General features: G+C 41.2%; 1 protein-coding gene across 2 annotated transcripts in view; it reads left to right on the plus strand.

Annotated features, from left to right (window-relative positions):
- The window catches only part of LOC111267974 (uncharacterized), a 100,070-nt gene that overhangs the window by 12,931 nt on the left and 61,057 nt on the right, over positions 1 to 26,082 (plus strand). The gene's annotated exons all lie outside the window — the stretch shown is intronic.

Consider the following 26,082-nt stretch of genomic DNA (forward strand, 5'->3'; position numbering starts at 1 on the left):
TCCTCTATTAGTAATGAATTACCATTGATAGTAGATATCTAACAAGTCAGACACACAGGCCATTACTAACCGCTCAGCAGACAATGGAGCAGGTTGATATCCTATTGCCCCATTGTGCGATTTTTCTGATAGAGGTTGCCAGCGAATACAGGTTTTGGAGTAAGTTAGGAAATGCAGAGTCGCGGAGTTGACATAGAACTATGGACCCCTTCTAGGCATTTTTAGGGTTTATCTTATTTAAATGCGATAGGGGTAGAAATTTTGAGGGTTTTGTGTGTACACGAACAATATTTTTTGTTAGTTGGTACTTCTATCTGCACTCATCTAGTCTGTTTCTTATATAAAGGGATCAGCTTGTGGCTCAATCACTCTAGGCATCAGATAGGGCCTATAGATAACTTTATGAAGTTACTAGAGTTTACTAAGCACCTATGTCGTACAAGAACATAATTGCTGTACGTTGAAATAGATATCATACAATACTAGAGAGTAACTGCCACAGCAGTTTCAACCGAGCTTGCGATAACCCGTAAAATGTTTACCAATTTGCTTTCAAATATTATGCCATTTTTGCTATCGCTTTAATATTTCTTTTTCATTTAACTTTAGCAAAAATTACTATATGGTGCTTCCCAATCATAGGACGCCTTATCTATAGACTTTTCTTTTCAAAAAAAGACCCATCAGAGAAATGCTCTCCAATGACGTCACGTTGCATAACGCAACTACGATACAAGTGGTGCTAAAGAAATCTTGTATTCACCAAATTTTTGCTTGAGTAACTTCAGCGTTTAAAATAAGCAATATCGGAGATCAATGTTTCGATTCGTCGAGGTAAAACTCGTTTGGTCTAAGTTGCAGTATTTCAACATGCTTGTGTAAAGGGAACCATTAATAGTTTAGTGTAACAAAACGGAAATAACTTGATAATTTATTCTCCTATAGTTGTGCACAAAACGTGTGTTGCTTCAACGTCTTCAATAGAATAAGGGTCCATGTATATGGAGTTTTATTTGTTTACCGGACTAGTCGTGCAAACTTACAAATCAACCGAGAAGGTGACTTTTAATACAGAACTCGTTGTCTTGCTGTTGTTGACAGCAAACGCTTCAAGTGGTCTGCAAGCTTAAGTTTCTAAGTTAAACTAAATTTTATTGGACCGAACACCAGCGCCCTCATAGAGCACACTCCGCGAATCACCGTACGACGGGTCCAACTGTTGCGATCTCCGGGGAACTGAAATGTTCGGATACTCGAACATTTTAGCTAGCCTATTGACGACATTTTCGTACGCACTCTTCATGAATGTTTAAAAGGCGGAAAACCAATACGGACCCAGTCGTTTCAGGCCTTTACACAAGATTGCGTTGGAAAGTGCCGCATGCTTATCGTGCAGTGCACAGAAGTCGTAAACGTTGAACCTTGGGACAACCCTTTTTGAAGAAAGGTCGCTGACTTGAACCTTCCCTTTCAAGTCTACGGCATTTTACGTGGATTCTTGCTAACACCATTTCGGCTGAATGCGGGACTCAGTTGCAACGCGAACTTATGACAAATACAGACGCACTAAAAATGGGTGAGCTTGTGCTTTTTCTTTTTCTCTATTGGTAAACATGCTATTCTCAAAGAAATACACTTAGGATCAAAGCCACATTAACTAGAACAGGTTTGCCTTCAGTGGCAAATGGAAAAGTTCATTCAGCACCCTGGTGTCGATAACACCTCTACCCTTTGGTTGCCGATTCACCCGCGCGATTCGTGTGTGTGTGTGCCTAAAAATCCCACGTTAATCCTTTTGAGTTAAATATTTGCCCAGATTTTATAATTTTCACCATCTTTCATAAAGTTGATAAACGAATAAAAGCACTTCGAGCTGTTAAATGCCAATATAAACTCGTTGACAGGAAGAAATTTCCAAAAAGAAAAAACTAACATTTTTTGTATCGTACAGCTGTGCATAAAGTAGTAACGATCAATGTTGAATATTGTCTATAAATAGTATCCACAAATGGCTTTGAATTGACATTTTGCGGATTTAATAATATTTTCAGACAATATTAAACCAGCCAGCTTCCATATCGAAAAAAGCAGGCCTGTTTTTTAAGCTGCTTAAACTCGTTGCCGAAATTGGGTACAGTGCATTTGCATATGACCCAGCCTTGATGTAAAACTGCAGTGTGAAGCGGCCTCTTATTAAAGCCCACTAAAATTTATCCCAAATAGACTAGCGGTCTTGAAATCAACTAAAGGCTAATGATTTACTATAGCGATTTTCGATAAAAGGGAACAAGTCATAGATTTGTATTAGCTCTTCTTCATTAGCTTTTTCATAAGCCCTTAAGTCCTATTTCACAACGTAAAGTTTGCGAAGAAGGTATTTCCAGAGAACGACGAACTCTGTATGGGTCGTAAACCTTCCTGGTATTAAAGTTGTCTGCTGCTGAAAGCACTGCTATTAGGAAAAGCTGCAGACGACGTGGTTTATGACAAGAACGGCTCTAGACGAATTTTACATTATGGCACAGCTTTTGGTGTTATGAATAAAATGTTATTGAAGGAAAGTCACAAAAAGTAGGCAACGACGACCCATTGTGAGGTGCCCTATTTGCAAATCGTACAATAGAAACTTAATAAGCTGCAAAACAAACCGTAGAAACATTTGAGTTTGTAGATGCTTGATCGTGTCTGCAAAGCTATTAACGTTGAGTAATCCTGCAATTGTATATTAATATATTGCCTTCTAGAGTTGCAAGTCTACAACCATCATCGCCATGTGCCGGTTGGCAGACATGTTCGCCTGCTAGACGGAAGTGAACGAAACATGGGGCGCTCAATTTCGAATCTAGGTGTAAACACATCTCGTCTCATGCTGGGGCTAGCCGCCTGAAATGATGTCTGTCAGCTTCAGTGTCGGGCGTAAAAGATGAAAAAACAATCAAATGTTGGTTGAGGATGTAGAAGTAAGATGGTGAGTGATGTACATTCGCTCTGCACACATGCATCAGTTTAGCCACTTAGACCCGCCCGATTAAATCAACGATGACAGCTTCTAAAATGCTTTCTAGATACTTGATCAATGCAGTTAACGCGAGAAGTAAACTACCGTAAGCAGTGTTTATCGATTATAGATTAGCGCTCGACACCGCCCCGGGCGATCAGCCATTCCAGAAGCTGCAAGGCAACGTCGGGATTGAACTGGGAATCTTTACTTGCTTGTAGACCTTCTCAAAGCAAATATTTTAATTCTAAGCGACGATGTTTGCAGACAACGAAAGTGTTCTGCAAGCATCGGGGTGTCCTTCCAACGATAGAACCTCAGCCCGCTTTTGTTCGTAATATTATTAGGCGACATCCCTGACATCTTGTGGCGTCATGATATCTAAGCTACCATGTACATTGACTACGTAATGCTTTATCCCAGGTTTGAAAGTTGGAAATAGAAGCGTTTAAGGCGCTGGGTATGATCTGCGAGAAGAACAAGCCATTGTTAGGTTTAGGAAGACAAACAAATGAAGTTCTGAACTTCACGATAAATTATCAAGTACCTCAATATATTAATATATATTAATATATATATATATATAATGCAGAACGGCGCTCTTTTCAGTCGTGCAACTACGGACGTAATATCGAGGCTTAGGTAACAGGGGGCACTCTAGCTGCTGTCTCGCCTAGGGAGCCAAGTGTTTTGCTATTATTTCTTAATTAATTCGGCTATTGCTGTGTTGCGTTTTCTTTATGTTTATAGATGGCGCTATCTTGAGAGATCGATTTGCAGAAAAGCTCATTACGTGACAGCTCTACAACCGAGTACAAAGCACACACGTTAAGAACAAAATATCACTCGCTAAGTGATCGAATCTACCATTGTCTTCTTTTAGCAGCTTCTGCTTGAAGACTGAGTGACTAGTTAACGGAGATTAGAAATGTGAAGGCTATGCAATATTACATAAGGGTAACTAGCGGCCCACCAGGACGCAAACGTTTTCTAGGGTATTGAAACTACTCGTATCAAATAGATTTATTTGTCGTCGTCTTAAAACATTTAAAGTCAGTTCTTGCAAGGTAGCTCAGGCTTGAATTTTAAAGGCAAAGTAATGTAGTAACTTTTTATAGAATATTTTCAACTAGTATAACGTATTTTCGCTAATTCTAGGTATTACAGCGGTGGATCTCCTTTTTCCCTAAAACGGTCACATGTCGCTTTCCAACGTTTCTAACTATTTGATACATCGTCTCGATAGCACCGTGCTGATAGCCTCTACTTCGTAAACAGCAGAGTAGACGACGGCGTTGGCTATTCGTCACGCATAAAACTTCTGTTTAGTCAGTTCGATCATAAGATTTTCATATTAGCATAGTTCGTTCGAAAATCATACGGTTAGCAACAATTCTAAAGTACTACCTATTAAAATATATAAGAAATTTCTGTTTATGTAGCGGATGGGCCGCTTCGTTTGGGCATTTTACTCCAATGAATTTTATACTGGTAAGTTGGCCCGTGCTCATGGATTAAACCAGTTTAGCCTGCCAATAAGCTCGCTAACAAAGCCTGGAACGTAACCGAGACCAAAATAAAGAAAGGGGACATTTGGACGTTGGTGTTTTAGATATACTGTTTATTTATTTCCTTTTTGTGTTTCACTTCTGGTAACTTCAACAAATGAGGCAGGGAGTAACATCCACCGAGTGAACTATGGCAATCACAGCATTGCTCGACTTTGGATTAAGAAAACAACATCTTTCCTAGTATGGATAAAAAAATAAATGACACAGATGTGAGTGTTTCAATGCAACGATCCTGTTGAAGAACGTAAGAGAAGTTTGTATCAGTTTAGAACTTTATCTCGCTTCATATGTGTAGATCTCCATGTGGACATACAAACACACAAACGGATGAAGCGCAGTTGTGTTTCTCAGTGAAAAATCGTTAGACGCCCGCCATTGCTGAACTTTACTTTTAACATCACTGTTCGAATCACCTAAAGGGAGACGCCTCTCATCAGTTTGCTTGTAATAATGTCAAAGCAAGATGTTTCGGTTTTTGACGGTTTTGTTAGTATTAATATTCGTGTACGTTCAAGTGTATTTGGTTGTTGTTTTACACTTTTTTCTTGCTGCTAGCGACCGGCGGCAACGTAATGGCTTGTCATCGTCATCACCGCTTCATACAATGTAATGAGAGTATCACGTATTGTAGATTCGCTGTAGCGCCGTCTCGGTTCTGTCTACATTGACCGAACTTGGCGACAGATGATCCATCGAAATATATAGCATGAACGAGAAGCACGGCCGGTAGCAGCAGCAGCAGCAGCTGCCGGTTGCCTACGTCAAAAGCCCAGCCGTTGACAACTGTGACGGCTGAAACAACCGGCGGTAAAGGTATTTTGTGATGACAGAGCTCTGGCGCGCACTTTGTGTTCTCCGTGCTGGCCGGTCGTGCGCACCGGTCAGTTTTTATAGCGACGCAGGGACGGCGACGCTCCTTCAAGAAGGCTCGCCGCACCAATCATCCCGTTAACACTCTTCGGGTCGCGGGGTACTAGGGACCGTTTGCGCTATGCTTTCCGCAACGCGAACGAAGAGGCAAGACACGAATGGTGGCGCTCGTGGTAGTTGTTGACGATTTGAATTTAAGTTATATCAGCTGCGTTAATTCATATCTATTTATTTATCGGGATACAAAGGGATAGAAAAAAGGCGGTCGGTCGGATGGAAAATAGATCGCACACACTGCATCGGTCAGGCAATGCTGTCTGCGAACGAAGGAGGGAAAATGAAAAGCGCGAAAGACTACCTGGCTTGATGAGGAAGGAGGTGGAAAGATGTAGACTGGCTGAACGTGATGAAACGGAAGATGAGAGGACTGCGTATGAATTAATGCGAGGGGATGACAATACTGCACTAATGTTAATTCAACGGTCAGACTATGACGAGTCAAACAGCGTGTGTCTGTTATTTGCTTCCTACAGTACATTCGGGTTTTAAATTTTCCTGATGTGGTAGAATTACGACGATTTGTCCTAGCGTTTTCATTGATGTTCCATTGTGGCTTCGTTGTATAGTTTTTGCCGTATAGTAAGTGACTTGACGTAAGAAGTTGGCTCGCGGTACAGTTGACGGCCTGAAAATTAACCTAGAGCTCGACTGGATGCGGTTAAAGTTTTTTTTTTTTTTCACAAGACTTTTTTACTGCTCTTATAATAGATTCACGGGCTATAGTTGAGTGTCTAATAATAGGGAGCCATTATTTCGGCACATGAAGTTTGCTCGGATGTTTGAGGCGTGAAAGTTTTAAGAGCAAAGTTATCGTTGTAACTTATATTCACAGAACAAGCAAAGTTTGATACACTTGGTGACCGCTAGTTGGGCTGGTCCCTGCTTTAGTATTTACATATATTATTAAGCCTAATCTCAATATCTACCTGAAGTCTATTTAAGATATACTTGTATTTCAAGGTGGCGAGGCAGACGAAGAGAACGTGTATTTTCTGTCGTGCGCATGAGATGCAGCTGTGGTACAATCGACATCGCCGATAGTTTGACATATTTTTGAAACGTTTCGATAAGATCTTTACTCTTTCGAGCTCATTCTGTGCTTTGTCAATTCTCGTTACACAAGGCCCTTTTAGTAAAAGTCCGAGCTATTTTCTTTTTGTAGACCTACAGACGATTAACTTTCGTACGAAATATTTACATCGTGTACGATATACACGTGTGTATAAAGGTGTTTTACCGTATTAAATGAATATAGCTATAGTAATTATATTTAGGACGGTAACACTTCAGACTTGCATACGTTCTGCACTTACTGCTGCAGTACAAATTGTATTGGGCAACTTCAATAATTATAGTACAAAAAAACCGATACATTTAAGCTGCAACCTGTAAACGAGATGGACTAAACCTTGCTTAATATCCCTATCGATGCGGTCGCTGTTGCCGTTTGCTTTCATAGTTAGTTGTTTACTGTATGCGGAACGTACCGATCCGTTTCTTTTTGCCAATAGTGACAATGTTCTTGCCATACGACTCACTTGACAAATCACTTACGCTCGTATCTAATCGGATTATATGCAATCGAAAGAAAATGCAGTCTGCGTGCTTTGTTTAAACACATCTACAAACATTGACAAAGCCTACGATTCTTAATTGTTTCTAACTCAGTGGCATAGCTAGGCCTCCAGCTTACGCTGTCGATTTTTTTCAAGTTGTACAGGTAACGTGACTCATCGTATGATCTACCGCTTATTTTGCCACTCGCTCGCTCGCTCGCTCGCTGGCCGTTGGCGAAAACGCTTGTAGCGAAAACGTGGGCTTAGATTTCTTGGATGAGACTGCGCCGATTGGATGTATGGTCGTATTTGATTTGCGCTAGCTTAATATCGTATTGGTTCATCAGGCTATATAGACCAAAGGCATGTATTAGATCTTTCTTTATTTCAGATTACATACATATACTTTGTACCACTATATGCTCATTAGTTAGATTGTGTACGGGGTCTATCAGCCATGCTGGCATCGCTAGTTAGGGCAGAGCAACAGTGAGGAAAGTAATAACATCATAGTTACAATCAGACGACATGGTACTAGTGAATTTTTCTTCCATCATTTATAATATATTTGTTATTCTTGGTCTGCTACCGTGAGGGTACCGCTATACTACAATAGATAGTTATTTGTAACTCACAGTTTCTTCGATCCATAATAACTACTGGAACCTACTGGATCACACCTACATAAACTAATTATAGCAAAATAAATGAGAGTGACCATGAATCAATCGTCTGTTAGTAGATAACAAGGGAATCATTTCGAGCAAATCTCTCCTCTAGCCCTTCCGTAAACTGCTAGATTATTCCAAGACGAATCATTCATCTTGTCGATGAACGACTCGCTCTGGCTGGAGAGCATGTCCCGATTTAATTATGTAACAGCAAACGTAGGCCATACCGCATGTCGAGTGATATGCCGTCACCAAATATACTACTTTACGCCACGAGATAAATAGGGCCAGGACAACGAGTTCAGATTACGTGCACGGCTCTGCTGCTTGTTAGCGTGGTCAAGCGTACAGCTGCCACAGAAGAGATTCGCATCACCCGAGCCGTTCAGGCAGCTTACGATGGCCTATTCATTAGCCGTCTAAGAGGTCGCTTATCCCTTTCTTTTTTGTTGCCTTGTGTTCTTTTCGACGAGTCGTAGATTGTGATACAATATTAGTGCTCAATAAAATATTGGAGTCTAGGGTTCTACGAGCTATATGAGAACTGGTGTCATCTGGTTTTAATCGACTCCAATCAGCCATTGCCTGATCACCGAAGATATCGCATTCGTACGACACTGAAGGAAACGAGGGCGGCAATCATCGCTATTTTGCGTTGAGCCAGATACTCAAATCGTGATGACGGCGTAAAAAACTGACGGAGCCCTTCGATTGATTTTATGAAATCGAGCAAGAGCGAAGTACTTAGACAGCGAGCTATGGTCAATTCACTTTTTATCGTGTAGGTTCTGCGCGATCAGCGTCCATACGGTAGTTTGTAATTATGAGAGACAAAAATTCGTGAAGTTATAGCTAGCGAATTTTCTAAAAATTAAATCAATGACACAACGAATACGTCCACCAGCACTTTATGGAAGCTGTAATTAGTTTATATAATCGTATAATATTATTAACATGAAAGAAACAAATGGTTCTTACTTTTTCGTTCACAAGGGGATGTTTAACTTTCCTAAACTTCCTTAATGCAATTTAATAGAAACGTTTGGTTGCTAAAACATGAACGTATGTGAGCAGCTGCTCACCAGTGACACCACAGTTACTTAATGTTAGTTAGTTAACTGCTAGTCCTCGAATAAGAAGACACGACGACTTAGATACTCATATTAAGAAACACATTTACTTATTCTAACAGTATATTGAATAATAATAGTAGATCATTCGTGGCGCGTTGTACAGGACCAATCACTGGTCATCGTTACGTGTACCTTAACGTCGCTCTTGGCGACGTTTATTTATGACTCATTAGAGAATTTACGTTTTACTAGAAAAACGAAGTATTGACGATTACCTGGTTGCAACATTTGTGTTTCAACTGACAGGTTCCCTTAAGCCAACATTCATAAAAAAAAAGTTGCTCGCAATGTTGATTGGTCTTAGTTGTGTGCGCATGCCATCTTATCATCTTTAAATCAAGCAGGCATGATTGGCGGTTTGTTTTTATTATTGTGTGTTTATCGTTCGCCATACAGCATACCTCTAGAATATATACACTGGGCATTGGTAGAGTTAACTCTAGACACAAAGTGGCCAATTTAACATGGCCTCTTGGGCCGTTTAGGAGGTATATTAGCTTCAAGTTGACGTCGTACTATAATGATACGTTTAAATTTCATGCTTATAATTGGATGATCTCTTCATTAAGCCAACATAACTAACTACTAACTTCTAGCCTGAAGCTCTGCTTTCGAAGATGACTTTTCTGTAAAAACGCACGCTATATATACATATATATGTTCATCTAATTCGTACAGTGAAACACATAATTGATAATTTTTCCATGATATTGCCCAATGTGCAGAGTTTTATTGCACTAGAGACGATAAATTAAGAAATTGTTTATCTTGAACGACCAATACATAGAGTAGCCGGATTAGCAGCTTATATGGAACTGCTAACGCCCGTCACGGCGGATCCATCAAGCCAGATCAGAAAACAAAGAAAGGATTACCCTTTATTCGCTACACGGTTATGTGGGTATGGTACCGCAAGCGCACGCACATAATACAATTCAACAAAACTGCAAAAATATAAGTTAGCAACTATTCGATGCGGCACGTGAGGGCCTGATGGCTTTTCTCTCACTTATTTTGGCTAGCAAATAAATTGCCAATTTCAAGTAAGTAAGCTTATATATGTGTGTGTGTACGCTGCCAAAAGCCGAGCTTTGACCCTTAGCTGGGGCTTTGTATTTTGGGAATTTAATGTATCCCTAGTGACTCTATTGTTTTGGCCTTTTGGAAATTTGCCAGCCACCGGTTGAAGCGTGTCAACACCATCGGAGGAATGTTATAATAATGAATGTAGTGTTTTAAAATAGAAAGCACTCACCAGACGCGGTATGGGACATCGTGAATAGGGATCGTGTATCGACTGAGTGAATACGGACGTATTCATCTAAGATCAGTCGATTTTCAATATTAAGTAAGTGGCAGCAAGGGCGGACATTTTATTCAGGAGTTTTACAATAAACTGCGCTAATTGTCTTCGAAGTTTCCGTATCTCTTTGACATGCCCCATGATTTTTTACGATCACGGCCTTCCAGTTCCAGCAGCTAGGATAAAACAGTACAGTATCATGCACAATACGGTAATTATAACCTAGACCGAATAAAATCAATGGTTGGGCCAGCTAGCTGCTTATCTTCTTGAATACAGGATACAACGCATATCGGAATGGTCACATTTGGGACGGACTCCTCTACGCTCCCTATAGAGAAGCTTTAAAAGAATATTGATCATTTCGTTTCATATTATTTCTTCCAATTCAGTATTTCAATATGCATACTTATACACTGGCCCATTTCTTTACCACTTATTAACGTATTTTCTGCCCTTAGGCAAATACTCGTTAATCGTATTCTACTTGCATGGTGGAAAACGTCTCCAAAAAAAGTTATCTTTTTCTGAAACAAACAATGAAGGGGAGGCTGTCATCTACGAGCTGTGCATAACCTTCACCGCCAAATCCTCTTCCCATCTTTCCCAAGCTCCCGCCCGTCTTTTTCATCAACCAAAGTTAATGGACTGCCTGTGTGGCTTTGTCCTGTTTGGCCTATTCAGGCAATTGATGAACACGCGAAAAAAGAGGGAGTGAGGGCATACAAGCACCGAGAATGGACAGGAAAAGGTCGTTGAACCCAGTATCGCAGCAGCAGCAGCAGCAACCGCCGCCGTCCTTCGCTGCATCGTCTATCATATCGTGTCCACTTAGAACTGGTCTCGTTTAAGGCGGAATTACAATTCTAGGGAGCCTCAGCGTATCGTAACGCAACGTATCGCGTTCGCGTTGACAGCTTGAACTATTTGTGGTAGTGGTAGTGGCACCACGATGAAGCCGCACCTTTTTTCGTCCACCAGTCACCAATGCTGAAAGACGCCTGTCGCTGTCACACTGAGGGGAAGTAGTTGAAGCTGGATCGCAAGATCACTGGCTGTCGATATTGATGCTACTGTCGCTGTTTTTTCCAAAACAGCGATTGGTAATTCTTTTTGTGGTTCACTGATTTTTGCTGGTTGATTCTAATACTGTTGCTGCTGCTGCTGCTGCTCGTGCTTATTTCCGTTCCCTGAACGTTGTCCTATCCTTGCGTCAAGTCTTTCGCTTCATTAAAGAGATGAGACGACACAATATCACCATAAATCATTCAACATTTACTCACTATCGGCAGCTGCCACTGCATGTCTTCAACTAGAAGAGATTAGTTACCGCCTGAAACACTCTCGTATTTATACTGCCAGAACAGCCCCCTGTATATAGGATGAAAGCGCTAAAGTAAAGCATTGTATAGTATAAAGAGGAAGCGCAGCCGAGTAAAAACATTGAGAAGCACAAACAAGAAATGAAGGCGTTGTATTTAGGCTTACCAATAGAAGTACAGCTAGAGGGGGCGGGGGACGTTGACTGTTTGCCAGGTTATGTCTGTCAGGCCGGCGTTGAATGGTAGGGTAATGGCAGTGAGATAGGTCAAGCGTACTCACCAATCAACGACAACAAAATCAATCATGCCAACTATAATTAAGGCACAATAACGTTTGACGGCGAAGCCTCATGCCAAGGTTGAAAAACATGCTGTTTGCTTGTCTCCCAGAATCGTAAGCAGTAGCCTGTAGAAAAGAACGTACAGACTAATCTTGTGTGTCAGCTTATCTTTTACCCCTTAAAGAAATCATTTTTGTATATAAGCTAATACAGCGGGTCCAATTCTAGAGAAAGTACGGCCTAACCACTAGCCGACTCCGCTAGCATCAAACATAAATATTAAGAATAATGCGTTCAACTACAAGCATGATGTGGTTTCAAATAGCAACCGCCGTACAAGATACCGTAGACTTTTTTCTGTTTATTATAAAAGCTCAGAGAATTTTACAGTTTCTATGTCCATATACTCATAAGAATGGTCCCCAATTTCCATCATGATTCATTTTTGCCACTTACTACGGGTACTAATATTTAGGAACTCGGGGCAAATCTATTACATATCTCATTGCGTTGTGGACCTCGATAAATCATTAGCCAAATTTCTATCTGGGCGAATGTGGCAGTCATGTTTTCTCTACGAGTTTTTCGCTCTCAAAAATGCTACTAGCGGATTATTCATAGATTTGTTTTGTTTCATAGGTGAATTATATACATTAAAAGTAACCGCTTATAAATAGCGCTTGTTATAAAGATAAACAGAAAGTGCGCTCGACCTAGATGTTTTATGTACATTTAAGGGAACGGTGACGATTAGCCTACCTTATAGCCTTGCTCATTTCTAAAAAAAATCACAAGCAAAGCTTTGACTTAGGTTCCATTTCCACCAGAGTTGACAGCGATAATATAGGAGCAAGACTAAATAAAGCCTAGGAGGGTTGAAGAGGCTCTAATTCACTGAGAATATCTTGCTAAAAATATTTAGAATGAGAATTAACTCTCCAATAAAAACGCTTGCCGACTTACATTGCTACTGGTTGAGTAAAAAATTATCCATATATCTATATTATGCCCATGAAGTTTAGTGGCCAGTTAACATAATGCACTTCTGCAGGCAGGACATCAGTTCTACAAGTGTCCTACACAACGTTTTAGCTCTATTGTGGCGCAAAGTCATTCCCAGTTCATCTACGAAGCAAAATAAACAGGTAAACAATCTATCTAGAGCTTCCTAGATGTGAAACATTTGTCACTCAGGTTTTATACTCGTGTTTTCTGAACAGTACATGCCCTTCGCCTGACACTTTCCATATGTCTGTATGAGAACTAGACTATCTTTTTCCTATTATAGTTCATATATATGGCCAAACGTTAAATAAGCATCCGGTCCACATTATAGTTAAAGTAACCGTGATCATAATAGCATGTACATTTGTACGTAGTGTGAGGTCAAAAATTACAACAGTATTGTATATTCTTGCTTACTACATTACTAGGAGCACGTTTGTCGCGTTGGATCTAAATTGAGAAATAAGAAAGGAAGTTCTAAGTAGCGACGTTACCTCATTTTAGACATAGGTAGCGCATTGGGACATTGAAGGACGACACCGACAATAGCAACTGTACACGATAGAGTCGTCTGCTGTCGTTAATGACTTCTAGTCGCTAGTGAGAAACAGAGGGGTTTAGATGGAGATCAAATAAAAAGAGCCAAGTTTACAAACTATAGCCATAATGCAGTAGCAGAAGCAAGTATAGCTACCACGGTCTCTAACGTTGAGGCAGCCACAGCTACTTCTAGTTACCATCACTACTGGGAGCGTCGTTCGTTCGTCGCCCCCATCATCAACGAGGTCGCTGTCCTCGGCGGCGACGCCCGGGCTGTTTTTGGTAACGGCCATGTTATCATCTTTTGGCTTCATAAAAATCAGCCCTTTTCCGGTTTTCCCGTTGCCCCGCAACGACCATAGCCACCCCTCTTTTTGACCCTATTAAGGTTTCCTCTAGCCTGTTCTTAAGGTTCCAGGCATGAGATGTTCACCAACTCTGTGTTTCCGAGTAGCACGAACGAAGCAGGCGTGCAACGGCCCTCTGGCGGCAGTGCGCTTGCTTTTGATGAAAATAATTTTGCCATAAAGACTCGCTCGAGTTGGGACGGCCTGACGAAACTTCAGTGACCTGCTGGATGTGGGCATGGGAATTCATGGCCTGAAAAGTCTCTTATATCCTTTTATTTTGCTAGTCTCCCTCTTTCGGACCAGCGATCTCTTCTGACCATTGACCCCTCTGGTCACCCTTTGAACAAAAATAAAAGGCCTTGTCGACGGCATTGACCCGCCAACGAGTTCCTCATATTTCTCGCAATTAAACGCGTACAGACATACATACATATCGTAGTAGTTGTTAGTGTCGTTGCTGGTTCGCAGGCTCAAAATATGTCTGAGCTTCAGGCACCGTTGCGTCGTCCCGAAGTTCAAGCTTCTGGGTCGAAGGTTAGGCATCTGTTGTAACTATTCGATCATATTTAGATGCCGATGAATATTTTTGCATCATACGTAGAAGAAAAACATGTTATGTTAACGCCAAGTAACTATTCATCGTACGTTGAGAGAGAGTTCTTTGAGCTATAGTTTACTGTGTGGCAAGCTCTTGAATAACTGAAGGTGGAATAAGCTCGGTCGACGTATTCTCCAGAAAGGTTTGAACGTACTGAATATGCTGAATCAAAAAAACTCGTCAAATCAGTAGGCGAAATAGGTTCAAGTTCTTAAAAAAGGAGTCAATGTCAGCACTGTTAAGTCTAGATAGGATAAAAGTTTCGCCTATATTGTACTTAATAACAGCAATAGGAAATTACCACATGTTGCATTTGTATTTAGACCAGTGTTGAACTTTATCGCTTTTCAGCAATTGCTTCTACCTAACACGATTTGATAGAAGACGGACTGTTTCCAATACAAGTCCATTTACTTCACTTACTACTAGCTGACTGGGGACAGCATACACAAAGACAGAGTCCATTGTATGTTTTGACAACTTCGGCCGCGATAAAATGAGATTTGACCATTTAGAATTTACTGTTCCTGTTGCGTTTTTTTTTCTCTCGTGAATAGCCTCTACACAATCAACCGAGCCGCGATAGATACTGACCCTACTGAACAAAAATCTGGCTTCTCTCGATGCGACCACAGAGAACAATATAATAACGTTTCTAATGGCACGACGATATCGGTGTGCTAGCTACTACAGTAGCATTTCGAAAAAGTTCAACCGTTTAGTCACACGAAAAATAATACCACGAAGAAATACGACAACGAAAGATGTCAAGTTAGTGCACGACGATACTGCTGACTCGAAAACAGTGTACTTAATGCATGTTTGGTGCCGAAGATGCGATAGGGACGAACGGGAAAATAGGAGGTGAGGGGTTTAATGGGTATGCTAGGAGGAACGACTTTAATGACGACTGCAATGATTTCAAGTCAGAAGAAGAGTACAACGGGGAATCGGGCAAAAAAAAGTTGCAATCGGCTTCACAACTGTTACGTGGGCGGGCAGGTAAAGCCATCATCCGATCACATAGATAGATACTACTTCATAGATAGAGTACTACTTCTGTTGCCACAGCTGCTTTTTGCCTGCTACGGTGTAACTTTGTTGGCTTCGGCTAATGCCGACACATATATTGCAGCGAATTCTGACGTCAGTGACCCGATACGATAGTTGCGAACTCAAAGAAGGCTAGCTTCAAAACACTCATAGTAATGAAAGTATTAGAAGCGGAAGTCTGTAGGTAGATAGACTACTAGTAAAGTTATGGAGAAGCAAATGTAGCAGTAAAAATAGCTGAAAAAGTTTTTGCATGTTTTCGTGCCGTCGTCTCCTTCGTCATCGATGTATATACCATGCTCCCCTACGCAAGCGCCGCCGCTCCTCAGAAAAAGAGAAGAGTAGAAGCAGAACGTGAACAGAGCACCCGTGTCAGTGGCATGCGTAGTCTGGCTTGGCCTGACTTGCTCTTGTCTAGCCTAGAAAGCGATGGTGGTCGATGCGGTGGCAGCCACGGCTGGTGCCGCCGCAACTGCCGGAGTCAACGACCTCAGTCGGCCCTGACAGGCTGCAAGGGACTGCAGCGGCCTTTCCTAACACAAACTTACAGTCAAAGAAGGCTCAGACACGCTTAGTCAGACACAGATAGACGAGGACGTCCACACAACCGGCGCCCACATAACCAACAAGCGTGCCAGCTAGTAGCTAGTCTACAAGAGCATCGTCTCTAAGAGAGCGACGGCAGCGGCGGGAAACAATGACGCAAAGGAGGCGGAGGAGGAAGAGGACAAAGAGGCCGAGGGAAAGGACACAGGAACAGCGATCCCGGATTTACGGTTGGAGATCGGTGGACCTTTGAGAACATCGACGAAGAGGATGACTGAACCAGAAAGCGATTGGACAGGGGGAATACGCTTTTGTACGTCCTTTCTCACACTTTCTTCGTCCATCTTTCTCACACACAGACAGAGACAGGCGCTTCGCCGGTTATCGGGGAAACCCGGGCGGACGTTTTCGCGGGAAGAGGGAAGTTGTCGTCTCCATGACACGGCCGAGAAAAAAAGACCACAGCTGAAAGGAGCTAAGACCAAAAGAGATCGTTATAGAGGGTTACTGAGGGAAGATCGACAGGGATTGGGAAGCCTGATAGTCGGTGGCAGCTATCGACGTCGGAAGGGAATGCCCGAGGAGACGTTGGAATACTCTTCAGGCCGTATTCAGCAGCAAATAGATGGAATAGGCTATTCGAAAGCACAAATCTACCCTTTAGTGCCGTTGCCACCCTCTTGCCTCCTTAGACGGCGCAATCGTAGAACAGCGAGTGATGGAGGCGTTCATGGTACGAGTAAGCAGAGCTTCTGCTCGAGTGTGGCTTGCCGCCTTCGTTTCCCTGGTTGTACAAGTGCACACACAAGAAAGCTAGCAGCGCTCTCTACGAAAAGCTGAGGTACTCCCTCAAGTCTTTTTGGGATCTGTATGGTTGCGTGCCAGTGGCAGCAGACCCATGAACTCTGCCATGGCGTAAAAGGTAGCCAGCTGGGTTTGTCCTGGTCGGGCTTGCCCTGTGAGGCTCTTTCACTAAAGGCAAGAAATTTTTGACAGGCAACCGTCACGACGCCTGGGGACATCACCCAAGCGCTAGCTGAAGGAAGAGCGAAGCGGTAAAACGCTGAAAGAGAAGAGGGGGGATAAGTAGCAAAGGCAAAACCGAGAGACGAAAGCCTTGCCAGTCATGCATAGTGTATTCTTGTGCTCTTAATGGTATACAGTAGCGCGGCGAACATAGCAATATGCAACAGCATCACGTGCGTTGAGAGAAAGGAAAGAGGAAGGCCGACAAAATGATACGGAACGGATGCGAGAAGTCAGCGAAAGATGTGTCATGTGGCTCAACGTGGTGAGTCCTTTTTCAGGTGCAAGTTATGAAACCTAGTGAGGAATTAGGAGGAAATATCAGACACTGGAAGTTAACCTGCACGGGGAACTATTCGAAAGAGCGAAAACATCACGGCACTGAAAAAATAGTAGGATAACGTTCCAAAGGTAGGCACGCGCAAGCTTGGCTAAAAAAATGTACTTTGCAAATCGATACTAGGCTACATAGATACCCGTATAAAATAAGAAGTGCGATATGTCACTGTATGCAACGAAAAAGTTTATGCCGTTTCTTAATCAAATGTGTAATAATAAGCTGTAATAAAACAGTAGATTGATTAACATATGCTCTGATGACTACTAGTAAGACTCAATAATTGTCTACTATATATATATATATATATACAGAGCAATCAGGGCGTTACTTCTATCGAATAGCGAATGTCCTTGATGACGCAATTGGCCTCAAGGAAACTGCTCACCTCGAGCAGCCAGCTGCGTGTACTGCATCACCGCTGCTGCCTTGTTGACCCGTGTGTCCTTTTTTCCCACTAAGTAGGCTTCCGACGTTTTCCAAGCTGAGAGACTAAAACGAGCATTCGGGGTTTCCCGAATATATAAGAAAACAACCCTGTCGTGTGCCATTGGGTGGCGATATCTGCAGCACAAACTAGCGAAGCAATACAGGGCAATGTCCGCAGAATGCACCAAGATTGCAACGGATACGTTTCCGCGCTCGAGAAGGGCCGGATATGGGAATGCAAAGAATATTGTATATTTATGAGATAACAATAAGTATAGGGGCGGCAACAGAGGGTCAATCGTCTACAATATTGATTACGTGAGGTCGCAGACTGTACTCACTATTATATATTAACTTTGTGTTCAAGATCTAATTATCTAAGTTATGATCTATTCGTTAATTTACTCGATGCCTAAGCTACCTCGTCAAGCCGTAGAGCTTTTTGGTTACCCCAGTATGGTGCTAGCCGAAAATATGAGAAAATTACTTTTGGCCATAGCCAAACTAGCCAGTCTGTTAACATTGAAATATAAATATGATGATTTTAAAATGGGTGCAGTCTCTCACCAAACCGGATATTTTTTACTAACCAATCTATGATATTTCATTGCAATAATTTATAGTAGCGGTTTTATATATCTAAAAGCTGAAACAGCTATTCCTTTAAATGGTCCACCTGAATTTGTTTTTTGATAGTGCAAGCCGGCGTCAGGTCGTCGTTCTCGTTTCGTCAGACACCTACATTAAAGAACATATTTAACTGAATTCAACTGACAAATAGTAGATAGTATATGATTTTTTTTTTTCTATGCGTCTTTACAAGAGTCTTTTGTACTTTTAAAGCTTGACAGCTAGAAATCTGTTGATACGAACCTATACTGTATGAAATCCTGGGGATATCTGTAAAATCAAGGATAAATCAAATTCACCTATCGATTTATGCCTAGGGTTTCGTATGCAGTAGATCGAAGAGAGCCTTGAATTGCTTCGCTGCGACCTAATACGGAACACCGCTTCATATTATCTTACCCATATTTATGTCTAGACCTTTAACGATATGAAATATACACTCCGATTCGCAACGTTTTACTTTATTAACACAAATTAACACAATGAACTAACGGTAACAACAAAAAGAGTGAATATTAAACTATTGAAAGTCAATGTAACAGTATCATACATCGCTTACACATCGCTCTATACATAACGTTAGTATTTGAATTGTAACCGCACGATAGTTGACCACGTAAAAGGGCTAATTTAATTACAGAGGCAAACACAAAGTTTTGCGGACGAAATATTAGATAGCGTTGACAAGCCCGATAGACGAATCACCATGTATTTATATTGACAACGTATTCAAACAAGTTGTATCCAAGTTGCTCGTAGGTGGCATTATAGTCTCTATTTATGCGTATTCCGAGGGCATTTCGAAATGATTATACAAAAAGCCCCCTTTTTTATTTGAGCCCAACGCCACGTGTGAAAGGTCAACCGGCTAGCAGTCATTATCTTGTCCGTTAGTCGTTAATAATCATCCAAATCCGCTCAAGGCAATAGATGACTCTCATCATTTTGTTATTCAATAGTACTTTATGTAAATAATTGAATTTGATTTTACTATTCGGATGGACTATAAGGTAAATATAGACATGTGGTTACGAAAATCATGCCTTGAGCCTATATGTAATTTTCCGCTTCAAACACTATAGATACAATAGTATAGAGGTGATGTTGAGGATATTAAAGTAGAGGCAATAACTTTATATGTCTCAGTCCAGTCGATGAGACGAGATCATGTCACATTAGACGGAATAAACTCTTCTTTTTTGGGCAGTTATTGCTATGTTAAATGGATTTAATATTTCACATACATTTAAACATGTAGGCTGGTCGGTTACTTGAATTCCACTCTTCTAGACGTGAGAACAAAAATTTTGACGAAATTTTCGGCACGGCCTGAAAAGCTCTTGACTATTTCGCATTCCCTCCTCATCGCATCGTCCTGCTGTTACAGTACGGCCGGCCTTTTTTGAGGTACGGAAGCGCAAAAGCCCTTATCGATAAATAGGATAGAAGAACTTTCTCAGCAGAAGTAGCTTCTGTATGCAAGGACAGATGCAGCCGCTACCCGATTTGAGCGAAGCAAGATCTGGTGTTCCCTTCCAATAATTTTCCACGTCTAATACGGCCTCACTGCATTTACTTAATGTAGCACGATAACGATATGCTTGACTGTTATTACTGTTATTCGGCACTACGTATTAAACTTCCCTCGGCTATCTTGCAGGCAAAAAAATTTAAATTAACTTACTAACAACGTACCATTCGTAGACGGTAACTATTTAAATCAGGTCTTTGGCTTTTTCAAGACTATAAGCTGATTGATTGTCATCAGAAGCTAATAGGTTAAAAATAAAAATTTAGTGGTTCAGTCCCTGCTTTTCGAAGGTGAGTGTATATAGAATTCACTGAAGATGAGCTGTCTGCCTATATTTTAATAACGGTAGAAAGCTACGAAGGAGGCGACTTCTTCTCGAAATCTTCAACAGAAAACAATTTGTCTTGGTTACAGAAGCTCTTGGACAAAACGAGAGTAGGGACAGTGCGGTCCCTGCAGGTTCAATATACGGTCCCTCAAAGCATACGCTATGAAGTTGTAGCAAGAATACTAAAGATGAAGAAACAAAATAGAGTTTAGGAAAAATGAAAACGTCTGTAGTGCCTGGAGCACTGACGAGAAATTTGCGCCGTTTACTAAAAAGGTTTAAGAAATAACGCCAAACCGGTGCGGAGGTAATCGAATAGGTTTGAACAAAACTTTAACGAAACAGATGTTGAGAACATTTGTTGTTTCGAGATAATGTCTGAAAAAACGATCAGTGTTGTAAAATATGCACCAGTCTTACGGATGTGGAAATGAAGCGACAACGGACACCGCAAGGGTCCGAATTCGGTGATAGCCTCAGCCTCTATATCCTTCAGAAATACGTTTGTATGATTTTAGTTGCTTTTATATTCTAAATAGGGCGAAAAATTATATAGGTTATCTTCTCATCGATCTCCTTAAATAAGCCATGGTTAGTGAGACTAGATATTCTCATGCATATCACAAGAACACAACTTTTGAGAAGCTTCAAAGCGCTGGCTTCAAAGTGTGAATAGAGCGGATTTATCTAAGATATACCAAAATATTATCGTTATGTTACCTTTTATGGTCTAAAATTCATTGAAATTTTTTGGTCCCGCTAAATAGTCCCGACCAATTTAACGCACATCCAACGTCCAACTTGTAATCTTTTCAAAGGGCTAGCTAATCGACGTTTATTTATTTGAGGCTTCCACTAATGTCCATTGTTCTGGTATGACTTCATGAAACTTCAGTGGTCGACCGAGTTGAATCGCTTCGACCGTATCGGAAATACGAAATTACATCAAGTTTTGAGAAGTGCTATCGTGCAAAACCTGCCTGATCTACGCAAAAATTGAAAAGCAGTAAGCGGCGGTGTCTAAAGCAAAGAGCAGTATGAACCTTGCGAAAAGAAGTTAGAAGATTCACATCAGCTAAATCCAGGCCAGAACAGCCTCTTTTGGTCGCAGGCGCCGCGGATGCACATCCTTCTGCTCATCTTACACAGTGATCTATTCCGTCTTGCTTCCTCTAAACAATGGTCGTTTGTGGAATGTATTTATAGAACTTCCTTATTATAAATAGAGTGCAGAAAGGCCCAATCGCGGTCACAGACGGTCACACCAAAGTCATTCAAGTACGTGCTTGACCCTGTGAAAGCTCCATATAGATTTCAAGTAGAAAACACCTGTCTATGGGCCATATTTCCATCGTAATGATGCGTCCATTAATCGATTCTTTCTATTAACGTCGCCTGCGTAACGAACATTGATGTGTTTGACAGTTATAGTCTGCGCTGTCAAAACAAGCTCGTTAACGCCTCGTAAAATGTATAGAGTTTTAGCCTTGTCGTTGTTGCTAAACCAAGCCGATCATTGACATCTTCGGTTCGCTATATCTCTACGTTTCGAGTTTTACGTCTAGTATCGTTAGGCGTTCGCCTGAGGTGTCCCGAAGATTAGCAGGCAAATACCTTATTCATCATGGCGACTGGCTCGCTACGTCTGACTATCACGGTCGATCAAACCACAGTAGTAGTAGTACACGACCGTTCTGTTTGACTGCCGCTGAATAGGCCCACGTCTAATCGCTATACTTCAATTTGAGTTTAATTATTCATCGCTCAATGATGTGTCTGCTTTTCATAGACAGTGAATCGATGCCGCGCAAGGAACAACGCGTACGGCGTTTACTACGTAACACACTTTCAGATCTCCCCATTAGTTCAGAAATGTTGTTGTTATTATCGATCACGACGTCTTTTCGCTTCCGACGCCTTACAAGTTCACTTGTCATCCCAATCTTCAAATCTATGTATATATAAAACTAAATCAAAGCTATATTTAGCCTTTCCAGGAGTGGCTCGAGCACGGGATGAAGCAATCGAATTTTGACAATGGTGTCCATCGCTATTGCTCGTACGCTTATACTGTACTGTATTAATCTTTATGCCTATTCCTATGTCAGCTGACAGGCCAGTGCCATTAGATACATGTAGGTGCATGTATGTATTATTTGTTTTACATGATTACTTAAGTCAGTATTGCATTTCTTGTGCCAAAAAATTATTGACAATCACAATATTTCAGTAATTTACGTAGTTGTCATAGAGATCAGGGATCAATGCCGCAAACTTCTTTATACGTACTCTGCGCTCGTTCGAGAACACGAATGGGTTTTTTCACGCGAGGTCGTCAAACTTCAAAACAAGACGGGCACTTAACAACGACAAGACCTTTTAAATGTTACTATAGAGTTCAAGGTTTTCTGTTATAGGGCATCTAAAATTAAGCCAGCGGCAAGCGATGCTGATCTGACTATATGGTATGAGTAGTGATTGATCATGCGTCAGTCGCAACACTTAGATCTCTCATAGAACTAATTACATAAAATTATTACCAACGATCTTAAAAATTGACGGATTTTCTGGACGAAAGCATGCATGAGGCGAATTTGTCGACCTTGGGCCTCCATTTTTCTTTCCACTAACGTACAGCAAACGTCCTCACAAATTCTCCCGAAGAAACAAGGCCCCATCAAATGAGAAGTAAAGAATTTCCATCCCAACCTAAAATGGGAGCCGCTGCAAGTTAGAAGTTAGCACATTAGCCCGCTTGGAACTTTTTTGCTGCATGTAATGTATGGCATAATTACGTCGTTTTCTAAGAAAGGCTGAACTTTTTATAACGAGTATATGGAAGAGAACGTTCCACCCAACATTTTACTCTTTTAATTTGTTATTGCGTAGGACCTCAGAAAATAATAATAATAATAATAAAAGATTAATGCCGAAACCGTTACCTAGATCTCTCACAGAATTGATTACAGTGTTGCATCATTGAAATTGTACTCAAACTGTTTGAGAACACATAAAACTGTGTGGGGCGTTGGATAACCGTGTCATTGGCTGACCCAACACAGACGTAGCGCCCGAAGATCGCTCAGATCATAAACGACCGCTATCGCTGTTTGAAAGCTTCTAGAACTCTAGGTACCACTAAAACGTTTATGATTAACGACAGCAGAGAAAATATCCTTTTACGTCAAAAATAATAGCACTAGAGAGGAGGAGAGATCTGAAGAGAATCTCAACGGCACACCCGACTGGCACGCTCTTCTACGACGGAGGGTACATTATTAAATCTGGCCCAAAAACTGTGACTTGTCAAATGGCCTCGATCCGACTCTGCGATGAAGCTCTACTGAACTTCTACATAGTTCATTATGTTTCCCAATTAAGTTGACCATGACTAACGCGTCAATACATGCAATCGTATTTTTTAGCGGTTGCTTTTGATTTACTGTCTGCAAACCCATATATTTCAGTATCAAAAAGATGTCCTAATTTTAAAGATGCCACAACATGAACAAATATATTTGTTAAACTAATTACTCACATAAGACTTAACAAGATGGAGTTTTGTAGAAGACAATGTGAATCCATTTAGGGATGGAATCGCATACAGGGCGGAAGTTTTCAAGTTCGCGTGTGGTAACATAGTTAGAGATCATTACAAATGTACACTCAAAGTTTATCATAATTTAAATACTTTTCCCCTGTCGGGGCGCTATGGAACAAAAATATGAACCCGAAAAAGCTGCGTAGTACTTTAGCTTTAACTTAATCAAGGGCTGGAGAATCATTATCATCTATTTCTAAAGTAGTTGTGGCCTCTTCACGGCCTCTTCGGCGAATTGCGCAGTGAAGAAAGTTTTCAAGCCCTTAAAAAAAATTGACTGCTGATTAATAATTCGAAATCGATAAGGGAAAACGTTTTCTATAATTCTGACCTGAAGAAGTGGGAAATTACCTACAATCAAAATGTAAAGGATCAACGTGTTTTTGCGCCTTGAAACATACTGGTACGAGTGAGGGCAAATGTAATGGTACTATGTCACAAAGCCGGTTAAGTAGTTCGAAGACTTCTCAGGCCGCAACAGACCTTTATCAGGCATCGAACACATGATAGCATGCAAAACGCAGGACACCATAACTGGTATAGACAACTACGATGTTCCATTTGGTCTTAATCGACAAACATTTCAAAGCGTTGAAAATCTTTTTTGGACAGGACTCAATAAGGTTTGCCGAGAGATAGTTCTATGTGAGAAATATTGTAGTATTACCATGCAATTGTAGTGATATTAATACGGCAAATGATTCTGCGTTTAAAGTCATTGCGACTTTTCAATGATAGCTCAGTTTCCCGATCACTATTGCTAGTTAGTGAGTCTGTTTCAGGATACCTAGGAGCATACTGTGGCTACCGAGATTCACACGACTGACTAGCACGACCATGGTAAGATCCCTCCCTTATTTCTGAAACTCTGTAAGGAAAAACGATAACTTGGCGTGTAACTAAATACGCTTAGTATTGGATAACTAGTATAAAGATAGGTTTATGATAGATTCATTTGAAAGATTAAGGAATTGGCAAGTTTAACGTCCAACGACATTCGTCGCCTTTTATAGCTGTGATCATCGCAGTAACTACCACGGTGCATTACCTCACCCTTTCAGATAATCACTGAGACAAACGGTGAGTTCTTCTCTGGAGACACGCACGCGTAGATGCGTTTGAATGGTTGTTGATGCGGTTTGGTAGAAAAGTGCCTCGGGTCGTGCTAAAGACTGCTGCTATATAGACAAACTTGAATAAGAAATCAAGACCGCCAAGCGAAATCACAGAGATACTTGATGATGGATAAATTTTTACAAGTAAACATGACATTGACGGATCCTACCCGCAGCATGACTTCAACGTTTATCTGTGACATCGAATGCAAATGGCCGCCGGCTAGTTTCTTGTTTCGGATGTACACAAATTAACTCGAGCAAGATATGTTCTTCATCCGAAAAGACCGCTTTTTCAAGGGCGACCGTTCTTTGTCGAATCACTCGAAATGACGATAGAAGTGTTCGACCCATACATTGTTACCAGTATCGAGTGCTCATGAAGATTTTTCGGAGCACCCATTTCATTGCCAGTGTCGCCTTTTGTATAGTGAACAAGCTGGCCCTACAAAAGAGCACAGGCCGCCTTGAAGCGCAATTGCAAGAACCTATGGGGCCGATCATTTGCGTTACGGTTGTTGCTAAGTGATTCCTTGCTTTCGTCCATTTTTCTAAACAGATCTCAATGGACGTAGTTTGGTTGTATAACTCTCTAAAGCAGATATTTCACCCATCTCTTAAATTATCGATTCGTTCCTATAGCTATTAGCATTCGCATTCCACGGGTTTTTTTTCTGTTCTACAGAGAGGATGCAGATCTACACAGCCGTCTTCTAAAACTGATCTAAGCAGTCGTCCACGTTTTCGCTCAGTTAGATAATTTGGCCGAGCCTGTTTCGTGGACGAAATCCCTTGGGAACCTTAGCAGAATACTATGTAGCTTATCGTAGAATAGGGCAACATGGGCAAATATGTGAAATTTCTTTCGAGTTTAACGAGCCATTATGTCACTGCAAGTACACGCGTGTTTTCGTCGCGAAGATGTCGCGACTTCAAGCGAGCCACGGGTCCAATTTCTAGTAAAAGCGAGTTAATGGGGAAAAGGAAGTTAATAGATTGCCATACGTAGTTCCGCATAGCGCGCGCATCTAAGTTGTTCTATAGGTATTGGTAACTTCCCCTTAGCCTTGGCACGCTGCGGGAAGCTTAAAGAAAGAAGATTTATGTAGAAACAGAATATCCCATACATCGTTTAAGTTTTAATCGAATTAGCTCAAATTCTGATACAGCATGTGCCAGTTTCGCTTAAAAACACATACGCTAATGTAAGCTTTAAGTATCACTTTAT

The sequence above is a fragment of the Varroa jacobsoni genome, unplaced genomic scaffold (genome assembly GCF_002532875.2).
Source record: "Varroa jacobsoni isolate VJ856 unplaced genomic scaffold, vjacob_1.0 scaffold_130, whole genome shotgun sequence".
NCBI lineage: Eukaryota > Metazoa > Arthropoda > Arachnida > Mesostigmata > Varroidae > Varroa > Varroa jacobsoni.